Here is a 12,519-nt window from a genome sequence, read left to right on the forward strand (position 1 = left end):
GGAAAAAACAAATGAAGAATATAGACTGTTGGATAGATCACCTATAAAGCTCATCCAACAATTCACGTGTCTTAGACAAGCACTAAAAACAGTCAATGATTTGAGACAAGGATTGAACAGAAGGAAGAGAGCAATGGGAGGGACTGACTTTGGGAAATTGTTCCAATTCTTTTAATCTCTCTAAGCTATCCCTTGAAATAAATGTCCGTCTTCTAAATGCCAACATTTTTCTGGTGATGATGTTATTTGGCTAAAAATCACAGAAGACCATGGACTCCAAAGAACTGAAAGTAAAGATGACCCGAAAGACAGTAGAGAGGCCCATGGTGGGTGTGAACATTCTGTAACACATTACAAATGAGGAATTAGGCAAGAAAGGGAGTGCGTAGGATTCAAAAGATAAATATATGACTAGAGGGGGAAAAAGATGAGCTAATCATATAGGCAGAGTGAGGGATGACTGATGAACTGCCTTGTGCTCCACTGGTGAGCATGTCATCTGAAGAAAATGAGCTAAGGGCTCCCAGCACAGTAGGTAGACCCTCGGAGACAAAGGACGATAGGATGGCTAGGCATGGATGGGATGGGATCTGCCTTGTTAGAAGGAATACCCACAGGGATGATACCACAACTCCTTTGGAATAAGAGTGTTAGTTGTTTACTTCTATTTTGTTAAAAATGTGTAACATGATATGCTAAGTGTTTATACATAATTTCACTTCTTACTTTCCTTATTTATGTGATTATTTTCATTAATCATTTTGTTATTAAGTTTATAATCAATTTTTAAAAAGAAGTATATTATTTAGTATTAGTATATTATATAGCATATTATTTGAAGAGAGTTTATTATATTACCTCTTTCTCTGCTATCAATGTCTCATCAGAAGCCTTAAACTATGCGACTGTAGTTCGGGTATCACCACCCACCTGGCAGGAGCTTGCTCCAACTGTCAGTAAGTGTAGGGCCCAGGAGGAAGAGAAGCGCTAGACTTGTAAACCCAAATCAATCAAGTCTGGCCTTACAAGATGCCATCTTGTCCTGCTGGAGTCTAGGCCAAGCCCTCAGGTCCAGGCAAACTGTATTCTTTGTAGACTCCTGAACCCCACTCATACTCATCTGGTTTCTTTCCCAGCAATTCTTGAATGTTTTCCTTGACTTCCGTGTTCTTCCTTCTATTTCATCCAGACCAGAATCATTAATCTCCTCCTATCACCTCAACAGTTCTTCCAGCTACAGTACTCTAAAATCATCATCACCACCACCACCACCACCCCTCAGCTCCATTTTCCAAGTCACTTCCTTTTCCATCCCATGCCTCCCTGTTGCCCTATATCACCAGGCACATATCTGTCATGCCCTCTCTGCCCCTCACTGCATTTTCATCCCTTCCTGACGTTCCTCCTCTCAGACACCTGAGCTCTCTTCCCTGCTTCCATCTAGTATTTAGGTCAACCCTTTGGCGCCCTTCTGATTGTCTCTTACTTCCCCACTGCCTGACAATTACTCCTGAACTAGTCATAAAATTAGCATCTTTAACACGCACATTTGCATCAATGTGTGGAAGTCGCCTTTTTACCTACAGAGAACATATTACAGGTAAAACAGACATGTGGCTTCAGGAGGGTGATATATCCTAGCAGAGCAATCACAGCGAGGCGGCAGCAGCCCCTTGCAGTTGCTTTGATCCTGGTGTGGGCACCTCCCAAGGCTATGAGACACGTGGCTCTTTTGACTGCCATGTGAAGCAAGGGTAGGTGACTGAAAGCAGGCAAGAAGGGTCAAGGAGTGGAGCCAGGCATGTCTTAGGCCTAGGAGGGCCTGAAAGACCATCCATTCCCACTTTCTCATTTTGTAATTTAGGAAAGTGAAGACAGGGGTTGTTCATGAATTGCCCTGCTAGTCAGCAGTGCTACTGTAGTCAGGCTGCCCCCAAGAGCACCGTCAGAAAGGAGGAAGTGAGGGGGGCTTCGTTCCCAAGTCATCCGACAAATATTTGTGGAACATCTACTTTATGTAAGATTCTGTGGGGGATAAAAACAGGAAGATGCATTTGTTGTGGCAAACGGAAGGCTAAGGGGGAATGGTAAGACTTCAAGAAACAGAAAGAAACAAACCAATCTGGGAGGAATGGCTGTTTCTCTGTTATTTGGGGACCTTTTTTTTTTAAGAGAAAGGGCAGAGTAATAAAGGAACAAGGGAAAAGGTTAATCTGATATAATAAGAAAAACCATGCCAGAACTGTCAACAGCTCTTGTACAATCAATCACTATCACATATGGTCAAGCATGAGAAAATCTGAGGAGAGAGGACTTAGGATTCAATCCCACCTGCTTATCAATCAATGCATGTCCGGCATGTTTAGAACCAAGTACCTGGAGAGGGGCAGTGCACATGGATGATGAGAGCTCCAGGGATGGGTGAATCAGAGATGAGAATGCTAGAGACGGAAGGAAGTTCAGAGGTGATCTAATCTCACCTCCTCCCACCCCCTAAACACACTGGCAGAAAGACACCTTGGGGCCCCCACTCTTAGCTCTGCCCCCCTGGGCCCAGTTATTCAACCACTTGAAGGACTTCACATCATGCCCACTTAGCCCACAGTCTTTTCTTCTTCAGAAGCCAACAGCTGTCGACAAATGCTTCTAAATTTTACATCAGAGGAAGAACAAGGCAGTTAGTGGTGCTGTAGATAGAAAGCACTGGACCTGAAGTTAGGATGACCCAAGTTCAAATCTCGCCTCAGACACTTCCTAGTGGTGTGACCCTAGGCAAGTCACTTCTGCCTCTGTCTGCCTCAGTTTCCTTATCTGTAAAATAGGAATAACAATAGTACCAACCTACAGGGCTGTGGTGAGAATAAAATGAGACATTTGTAAGGCACTCTGCAAATCCTAAAGCACCATATCAATGCTTATCATGATTATTATCATCATTATTATTAGGAACTCTTTGACCTAGATAGAGAAATGACTATGGGTTAATTTCACCTTTGACAGAGTTGATAAACTAATCATCATCTTTTAGTCTACACTGAAGGTCACGACTTCTCAACACTAATAGTTACAATGAAATTTAGAATGGCCAGCTACCAATTTTGCATACTCCCACTTCATCAAAGGAGCAGTCACCTTTTGATGACTGGGTTCCTTCTCAGCCCTACCTCTGTGGGCAGGCAATGAAGGGGCTATTGCCTCTAACACTTCGAATCCCTTCATTCCCCAGCAGTCTCCAAGCACACTCCTCCTCTCAGCTTTCCTCTTTTTTGCTTTTTGCAAAGGAAGGAAGGAAACAAGCATTAATTAATTAATTATTGTGTTAAGTACTTTATGAATATTTTTGTATTTTATTTATAAATATTTATATTTAAAAATATAATGTCATTTGATCCTCACAACCTGGGAGCTAGGTACTAGTATTATCCTAATTTTACAGATGAGGAAACTGAGGTGGACAGAAGGGAAGTGACTTGCCCAGGATCATACCACTAGGAAGTGCCTGAGGCAAGATCTGAACCTGGGTCATCCTCCCTGCAGGTCCAGCGCTCTATCTACAATGCCATGGGCACAGCTACCCTGCCAACGACCCAGGTTCCTCCTGGACCCCTCACTCTTCCTCACTGGTCGCTGCCCTGCTCACAAAGCTTCATCTCTTCCTGTTGTCTCTGCCCGGTGTTTCATGGCCTTCACAGTTTGGCTCCAGCCTGTCTTTCCCACCCTATCTCACCTCTCTGCCTCCCCCCACACACTTCACACATGCCCCACCCAGCCCAACTGGCCAAACTCGCCTTTGTACTTCTGCCTAGGCATCTATCAGCCATTTCTGAAAGGCCCTCTGCCCTCCCCTCTGCCTCTTGGAGTCTCTATGGGCCCTTCAAAGTGTCGCTCGATGTCACCTTGCAGAAGAGGCCCCCAGCTGTTAGCACCTCCACCCGGGCCCTGAAGTCGTCTTCCATTCACCCTGTAAGGACACTGTATTAACGTTGCGTATAAATGTTTATCTCCCACCTCCCAGTGAGAACTGGAGCCTCAGGTATCAGGCTCATCAGTGCTTCTAGGACTTTGTGGTTACCTGGAGCAGGGCTCTTAGGCCTGTGTTGCCTCGCATCTTGAATGGAAATGGTACTGAAGCCTGGCAGAGCATGGCCTACTCCATTACCATTACCTCGGCCTGAAAGAAACTGGGCTGCACATCAAGGCCATAAGATCACTTGGAAATGGTGTCATGAAGTGTCTCAGCAACCAATTAGTGGTATTCCTCACTTGTAAAATATGGGGACTGGACCCGATCTTAGCACGGGCACGGAACGGTTTGCTTTTGTCTTTGTGTCTCCAGAACACAACAGAGTGCTCTGAACATCTTAGGCACTTAATAAAGGCTTGTTGAAGGAATGTGTAAAAACCAGGCCCCAGAGGGTGACTGCCTCACTTAACCAAGGCTGGCTCCAGCATGGGCACCTGAAGCCCAGGGCCTCTCTCCTACACCATAGGACCTCTCCAGATATAGACCAGCTGTATCATGGATTTCCTCAAAGGCCAGATCTGAACTCTGACAGAACTGTTGGCTTCACATGCTTGCCTCAGTCAAACTAAGATCTGTCAAAGACCTTAGCTTGAAAAGGCCAAGGCCTCCCACTGCATCCTGGGCCATCTCCAGTGGTCCTGATCTATATCTGGCCCCTGGACCCAGACAGCTCCAGAGGAGAGAGTGAGGCTGGTGACTCTGCACAGTCCTCCCTCACTCAAATCCGATTCACTTGCAAGTCATGGCATCACCTCCCTGATGTCGGTCCTCTTAGAGAACAAAGGACAAACAGGGCTTTGTTTGGTGGTGGGGGTGGTGCCATTCCCTTAATAGACTTTTCCAGATCTAAAACGTAATGAGAAGCAGCAAAATGTAGTCAGAAAGTGGGTCTCAGAGTCAGAAAGACCTGGGTTCAAGTCCCACCTCTGACACCCACTGATCATAAAGCCACTGGGGCAAGTCACTTAACCTCTTAGTGCCCTGGGCAACTCTTCAACTGTAGAAAAGCGGTTGGTTTGTTTCGGTGAGTGGAGTTTCCTAATAGTGGAAGTAAAGTGAATGTTTGGTGACTTAATTGTTGTTGTTTGTCCTTCGTTCTCCAAGAAGACAGGTGATGTAAAAATGTGAACTTTTAAATGGCTTTGTTGTGTGTTAAAAATGAATAAAAATTGATCATTAGCAATGGACCGTTAAATACTTTTGTTTACTAAAGAAGGAAGTGACTTTTAAAAACAGACTGCTCTGAGAAAACTTTTGAGGCTTTAAAGAGCCACCTAATCCTTCATTTGTAATATTTTATAACAGGGAATGTTGTTGGCTGCATTAATAGATCCAAGCCTTGGACACCCAACAGCCCCTGCGATGCCTGGACATCACAGACTGACACAGAAGGTCAGCTGAAATGAATCTAATCTAGAAAGGTTCTTAACCAGCAATCCATGAACTTAAAACAAATACTTTGATAACTGTATTTCAATATAATTGGCTTCCTTTGTAATCTTATCTATTTTAGTTTTTTGTATTTAAAAGCATTATTCTGAGAAAGGACTACCAAAGAAATCTGCAATACAAAAAAAGGTTAAGAATTTGCTAAGATCGGGTCCAATCCCCATATTTTACAAGTGAGGAATACCACTAATTGGTTGCTGAGACACTTCATGACACCGTTTCCAAGTGATCTTATGTGTCACCATGGCCTTGATGTGCAGCCCAGTTTCTTTCAGGCCGAGGTAATGGTAATGGAGTAGGCCATGCTCTGCCAGGCTTCAGTACCATTTCCATTCAAGATGCGAGGCAACACAGGCCTAAGAGCCCTGCTCCAGGTAACCACAAAGTCCTAGAAGCACTGATGAGCCTGATACCTGAGGCTCCAGTTCTCATCGGTCAAGTAATTAAGCCTAACACGACAGCAGAAGCTCCTTGGGGAAATGGCGAGATGCTTCCAGTAATTGGCAAACAGGCACCTGACTCCCCAGAGAATGGGGATTATGTGCTGGCAGCAGGGAAGGAGTTAGGGAAGGGTCAGGAGACTTAGGGAGGCCAGATGGGATAACCTATTTTCATGCATAAATCATGAGCAGCTCCATTTACTGTTTGGCTCAGTGTTGATTGAGATACAAAAAGGCTGATCCATGGTTTTGGGGATGTGGGCCGACAGAGCTTCTTTTGTGTTCATGGAAAATGTTGCTGAGTCAAGCCTTGCTTATCCACTTTATACTCTGGTTCAAATAAAGCTGACAAGATTTTTGAATCCTATCAAAAAGTATGACAAATACACATAACGTACAATACGTGCTCCTTTTTAGCTATAACCCAGCACTACGCCAGAAGTGTTTTATGACATTGTCTTTTTGTGTGTGTATACATCCAGACAAAGGGAGACGACAAAGAAATACGTGAGAAGTGCTTGGGGGAAACATCATCGTGGACTCCATGTGGTGGCATGCCTTTCTATCTAGTCTGTTTCTAGTACTTCTCCTTTTCAGTATTGCTAAGGATATATCAAGGTTTCTCAGTTTTTCCTTTTGTGACTTGTATACTGGTTAAACTAAGGCCCATTACCAAAATGTCAGAAAAAGAAGGGTGATAATTTTTTTAAAACTCTGATCACTGAATCATTACTGAATCTAAGTATGATTGAAAAAAAAAAGTATTCCAAAACTTTAAGCAAATTTTCCTTTGCCCTACTGGAAAAGGTCAGCAGCAGGCCTTCCAGAAGTAAGTGTAGCAGAGGACACTAATTAGAGCGATACTTCCCTTTCTGGATGTCGCATACTACACCAGGCCTGCCGAGCACAAGCAGACACATTCTGAGTTAGTGACAGATGGATTCTGGGGACAGAACATGAGAGACCCCAAGTCCTCGGGAGGCCAAGAAACAAAGGAAGAGTCACGGTCCAGAGTTAGCTCCCTGCCATACCTATGCTCTACTTAGAAATTGGAGAAAGATCTGTCCTAAAGTAAGGGAAAGAAGAAAAACTCTGAGGATATCTTGACAGTATGTGGCAGCCTGTCATGGTCTCGGACCCTCGTACAAATGGAAAATGAGGCAAACGGTACAGATGACATCCCTGCTAAATCCTTTGCTCCTCAGATGCCCCACGAGTCTGGACTGCTATGCCAGGGCTCTTCTTGAAATGGATATGGAAGCTAGCAATGTAATCACTACCGAAGGAAAAAAAGGAGAAAATTTTTGACTCTGATTTATTCCTTTCCCTGTGGCATTTCTGAAAAAAAGGAAACAGAGAATAACTAATAGGACTTTCCTTCCTTAGGGATAGATGAGTGAAAGGAAAGAGCTGGACTGAATCTGCTGCTTCCCTTTTTTTGTCCAGAGGCACAGAGAAGAGGGATAGGTTATAGTCCATCAATTTCCATTTCCTTTTGCTTCTATCGCACACTCCAGTTACATTCAAAAGTGGGTGACAAAAATGTTCAGCAGGAACCTAACTCCCTCATGCCATTCATGGTTCCCTAGTATAACACTGAAGAAAAAGAGTGGTATATTTGATCCAGTGCAATTGGGCTTCATCTAAATACCAGAGCTTTGTTTTCTGTTACCCAAAGGAAAACAATGCCTTGTTGTGGAACGTCAAGAAATGCATTTCCAATACATCAAAGGCTGTGAACAAACTAGTCTCAAAAGAAGAACTGCAAATTATTTTTTTAAACGACAAAAGTATTTGCCATTGATCACTTGGAAAAGTTTGGAAACAGGGAAAAATATGGAATGCTTCACAAAACTGCATCCTATCCTTGTGCAGGGTTCACACTAATCTCTGTAGCATTCTAATTTTATTATATGAGCTGCCGAAGGGAGCACGAGAAGAAGAAACTTTATTTATTTTTTTAATTTAATTTTAATTTATTTTTATTATTTTTAGGCAATTGGGTTAAGTGATTTGCCCAGGGTCACACAACTAGTAAGTGTCAAGTGTTTGGTCTGAGGTCACATTTGAATTCAGGTCCTCCTGAATTTAAGGCTGGTACTCTATCCACTGCCCCACCCAGCTGCCCTGAGAGGAAACTTTATTAACAAACATAGGAAAGATTGCTCCAAATCACTAAAAAGAGAAATGCAAATTGAAACCACTCAGGGTTCATCTCACACCCAGCAAATTAGCAAAGATGACAAAAGATGGGAATAATTGATTTTGGAAAGGGGAGGGAGGGAGGGGGAGTGAGAGAGAGAGAGAAGAGAGAGAGAGAGAGAGAGAGAGAGAGAGAGAGAGAGACAGAGAGAGAGAGAGAGTGAGTCTCATATTCTGTTGATGGAGCTGTGAAGTGACCCAACAATTTGGAAAAACAATTGGAATCATGCTCTCAAAAGTGACTAAAATGCCCGTGATCTCTGACTCAGAGAATCCACTGCTAACTACATTCCTCAAGAGTGTCAAAGTCAGAAAGACAAGTCCTCAATAAACACCAAAATCGTCATAGCAGCACTTTTTGTCATAGCAAAGAACTGAAAACAAAGTAGGGTTTTATAAATTGGGGAATGGCTAAAGAAATTGTGGCATACGAAGGTAAGAAAATATAAGAAAATGATAATTTGGATAAACGTGGGAAGACTTAACATGAAGTGATACAGAGCACAATAAAGCAAAACCAGGAAAATAATACACATAATGTAAAGAATAATAAAACAAAACTACATACTCTGCAGTTACAATAACCAAGTTTGAACCTGAAGAAGAGATGAGAAAATATGTATCTACCCCTTTCTACTGAGAGGGTAAAATAGGTGTATAATGTTGCATCTTCTGTTTGGGTGATGTTTCGCTTGGTTTTCTGATTAAAAACAAAACAAAAACTTCTCATTGTTACAAGGAAAAGCTCTTTACACAGGGAGAGTATATATGTAAATGAATGTGATATAAAAACAAAACATCAAAAACCCCCAACAAAATAAGAAATCTACAGTCTCAGCTTACTACAATACTGGAACTAATGGTATGAGGGAAAAATAGCATGTTCTTTGTAGGCCGCTATAGTCTAGACTTGTTATGAATTAGATTAAGAACTCAAGAACCCTCTTAATACAAAGGCCTCCCCTAGAACATCTCATACATTAAGCAAGGCTCTATTTATCTCCCAGTTGGACCTTGGTAGTTTTTATCCTAATTGTAGTTGCTATGCATAGCAATACCAAATTCTTTGACAGAAGGTTTATATTAATTGTGTCTCTTGAATATGTTGCTAAACAGGGTATTCAAAAATCAGTCACTAATGGGGAAAAATCAGATTTTTAATGCCAATTTTTCCAAACATTAAAAAATTTATATAAACATGCAGTGAAGTCTACACATTAAAAACCAAAGATATTATTCTGGAATAGGAATGACTTTTAAATTATATAATACTTCACCTATATATATATATATATGTATACATACACACAAATATATAGTTATTGTTGTTGTTATTTGTCCTTCATTTTTGAAAAGGACCACTGAGGTCATGGGTGAATTGTGGGTGAACTGGATTTAAGTGAGGCAGAGTTGCACAAAATCATCAGCTTTACTCTCTTTTCCAGAGTCATTAAAGTCCAGTGGCAGGACAAAAATCAGAAAGACTGGTGATGGCCTCAGGGATGCAGTGGATGGCCTTGGCATCTTTGATGTCCGGCCAGGCTCTAAGGTTGGTCCACAGTGTTTGCTTCAGCCATTGGAACAAATTGCTCTCATCCACCTATTCAACCAATGAAATGTCTTCACGTGTTTGGGGTAGACATCTGCCAAACTCGTCAATGGATCTGAGGCCTGTTGGTTATCCTCAACCTGGTTTATTCCATTTGCATGGATGGTTTACTGTGGCCTTTGTGCATGCTACAGCTTCTTGGACCCACAGGTGAGAGCTGAGTGCCAGGTGGATGCCAAAGGTGGATGAGTAGCTCTGAAGAGGGCTCAGCAGCCCTCACACCAGAGATGCTAGTCCTCCTGGACACCCCATACACTAGATAGATAGATAGATAGATAGATAGATATCTTATATAAATATATCTTACATAAATATAGTAGGAATAGGAATAGGTAGTAGAACTCTTGATTTCACTGGTATGAGGAACTCTTTACATGAGGAAACTTCCAGGAAAGGAAACTATAGATAGAAGTGAGCCCCTCTCCCCCCATCTGCAACTGAATAGTCTCAAAAAGTTGCCTGGAACACTGAGAAAAGTGAGTTGATCCAGGGCACACAAACAGTTCAGCTCTCTTACCACTACCCCACACTGCCTCTCTATCCTTAGCAAAAGTATATAAAGATGTCATAGGCACAGGGTTATAACAAGGACCTCCAGTAATAATGTCTGAAACATTATCGACTATCACACATTTGAGAAGAATATTTGCTGAAAAAAATTTAAAATATTTAAAGATTCAAAGTTATGTATTTGTTTTATTAAAATAATAACATATGTTTATTGTTGAAGTATAAACTTATGCTTACTGTGTAGTTAAATGAAGCAATTTAAGATGTTGGTTCTTTTTCTATGATGTTTATTAAATAACCTAATACAGCTTCCAAAAATATTCTTCAAATACCCCTGATTAGCCTTTTGAATACAAGATACTTCCCAATAATCTCACACATAATTCCTCCAATTATTTTTTAAAAACAAAGTTATTCAGTTTTCTGATGTAGCCACAAAATTGACCTGAAAATAACATTAAAATAAAGCACTGCTTGAAAATACAGAGTAAGTGCCTTCTAACAATGAAACCTGCATCTAACTTTAAGTAGTGAGGAACGTGTATTATGGCAATATCAAAGAAGGTACTTCTTTGTAGGAAAAAATGAGTAAAACTGAATCTTTCTGATGAGTGATTCTGATCAGTTTTATTTCAGACACGTTTGTCTGACTTTAGAGATATAAGATGTTTTCCATGGAGATATGTATGTCACCTTGTTTATATTACCTGTAGTAGGATACAATAACCAGAAATTGTTCTCTGCTCTCGAATCCCTTGCCCCTTTGTCTTTCCCGTAGCTCCTCAGCCCTGGGACGCCACCACCACTGGCTTTCTTGGTTCTGTTCTTAAAGCCATCAAGCACTGTTGCCTGGGCCTGCCAGCAATTCAAGCTAACAAAGCTCACCGGGACTCTCAGCGCTCCACAGTCGCCTGCTTTCCTATCCTGGTACCCACAGGGGCCATGTCTAATCTTCCCCTTCCTCCTTAAGTCTACAACATCATCCCTACCTCCCTTCCTCTTGCAGACGACTCCCACACTGCTGAGAAGATTGAGGCCATTCAGTGAGCTACTAAATCCTCAGCCTCTATCTCTCCCTTGAATTCTAACCCTGAATCTCCAACAGTCTCAGAGATACCTTCATTTGGATGTCCCCAGGGCAACTCCAAATTCCACAGGGGCTGAATCTTCCCCTGCAAAACCCCTTACACTTTTCTTACCAAATTCTTTTCACAGCTCCACTGACTTCCTAGTAACTTCTCAAGGCTCAAAGCCTTAGCGTCTTCTATGACTCTTTCCTCTGCCTTACACCCCATGTTCAATCAGCTGCCATATCCTCCTGATTCCACCTCCACAATGTCTCTCATATCTGTCCTCTCACCTCTCCTGTGAACTACTGTGACAATCACCTAACTGGTCACCCTGCTTCAAGTCTCTCCACTCTGTAAGTGGTCTTTCACACTACAAGAATAAAATGTAAAATAATTCTGTGTATGTGTGTGTGTCTAAATATGCCATTCCCCTGCTCAAAAATCTGTAGGCAACAAAAGATCTCAAATTATTCCATGAAGTGGTAATATTAAAATGATCTGGTACTCGATAAAAAGAGATGAATGGAATAGAACCAGCAATTTAGAAGGAAAAGTAAAGGCATAAAATGTCTACAATATCCTACAATAAATTCCAAATGGATCAGTGATTGAAATAGAAAAAAATATGAAAAAGTAATATCATTTATAACAATAATGGAGAGTAGAATCATTTTTATCTATTGAACATATGGAAGAAGTTTAGAAGACGAAAGATGTGGACTTGATTATATAAGATTGATGGGGTTTCATACAACAAAAAAGAACTTAAAGTAAAAGGAAAGAAATAGATTGGGAACAAAATATTTGTAGTAAATGTAGCCCATAAGATCTGGCATCCAAAGTCCATGAAGAGCTGATAGAAATTTCTAAGTATACTGTCCATTTACAAAAGTCTAAATGGTCAAAGCATATAGACTGGTAGGTCTTGAAGGAAGAATTACCAATTGCCTAAAAAAACCCTGAAAAACCTCAAATTTCCTTATAACTATAAAAATTAAAAGATCTCTTAGGACATATCCATTCGCAAAAATAATTTAAAGTGATAACATTCAATGTTGGTGGGACTGTGGAGAAACAAATACAGTCACAGTTCTAGAAGAAAGAGCTATGAATCGGGATGATCATTTTGGAAATAAATCTGGCAAAATATAAGCAAAGCTACAAAGCTGATTGTGCCTTTTGACATAACAATCCTATTACAATTAGGTCCTGAAG

The 12,519-nt window shown here is 41.3% G+C and overlaps 1 protein-coding gene and 1 non-coding gene across 14 annotated transcripts in view; both read right to left on the reverse strand.

Annotated features, from left to right (window-relative positions):
* The window catches only part of ULK4 (unc-51 like kinase 4), a 651,508-nt gene that overhangs the window by 135,800 nt on the left and 503,189 nt on the right, over positions 1-12,519 (reverse strand). The window lies entirely within an intron of this gene.
* Positions 7,744-7,847, reverse strand: LOC144455165 (U6 spliceosomal RNA). Its single transcript, XR_013483875.1, has one exon. It is a non-coding gene; the product is annotated as a U6 spliceosomal RNA (small nuclear RNA).

This window comes from Phascolarctos cinereus, unplaced genomic scaffold (genome assembly GCF_003287225.1).
Source record: "Phascolarctos cinereus isolate Bilbo 61053 unplaced genomic scaffold, phaCin_HiC Scaffold_1;HRSCAF=81, whole genome shotgun sequence".
Classification (NCBI taxonomy): domain Eukaryota; kingdom Metazoa; phylum Chordata; class Mammalia; order Diprotodontia; family Phascolarctidae; genus Phascolarctos; species Phascolarctos cinereus.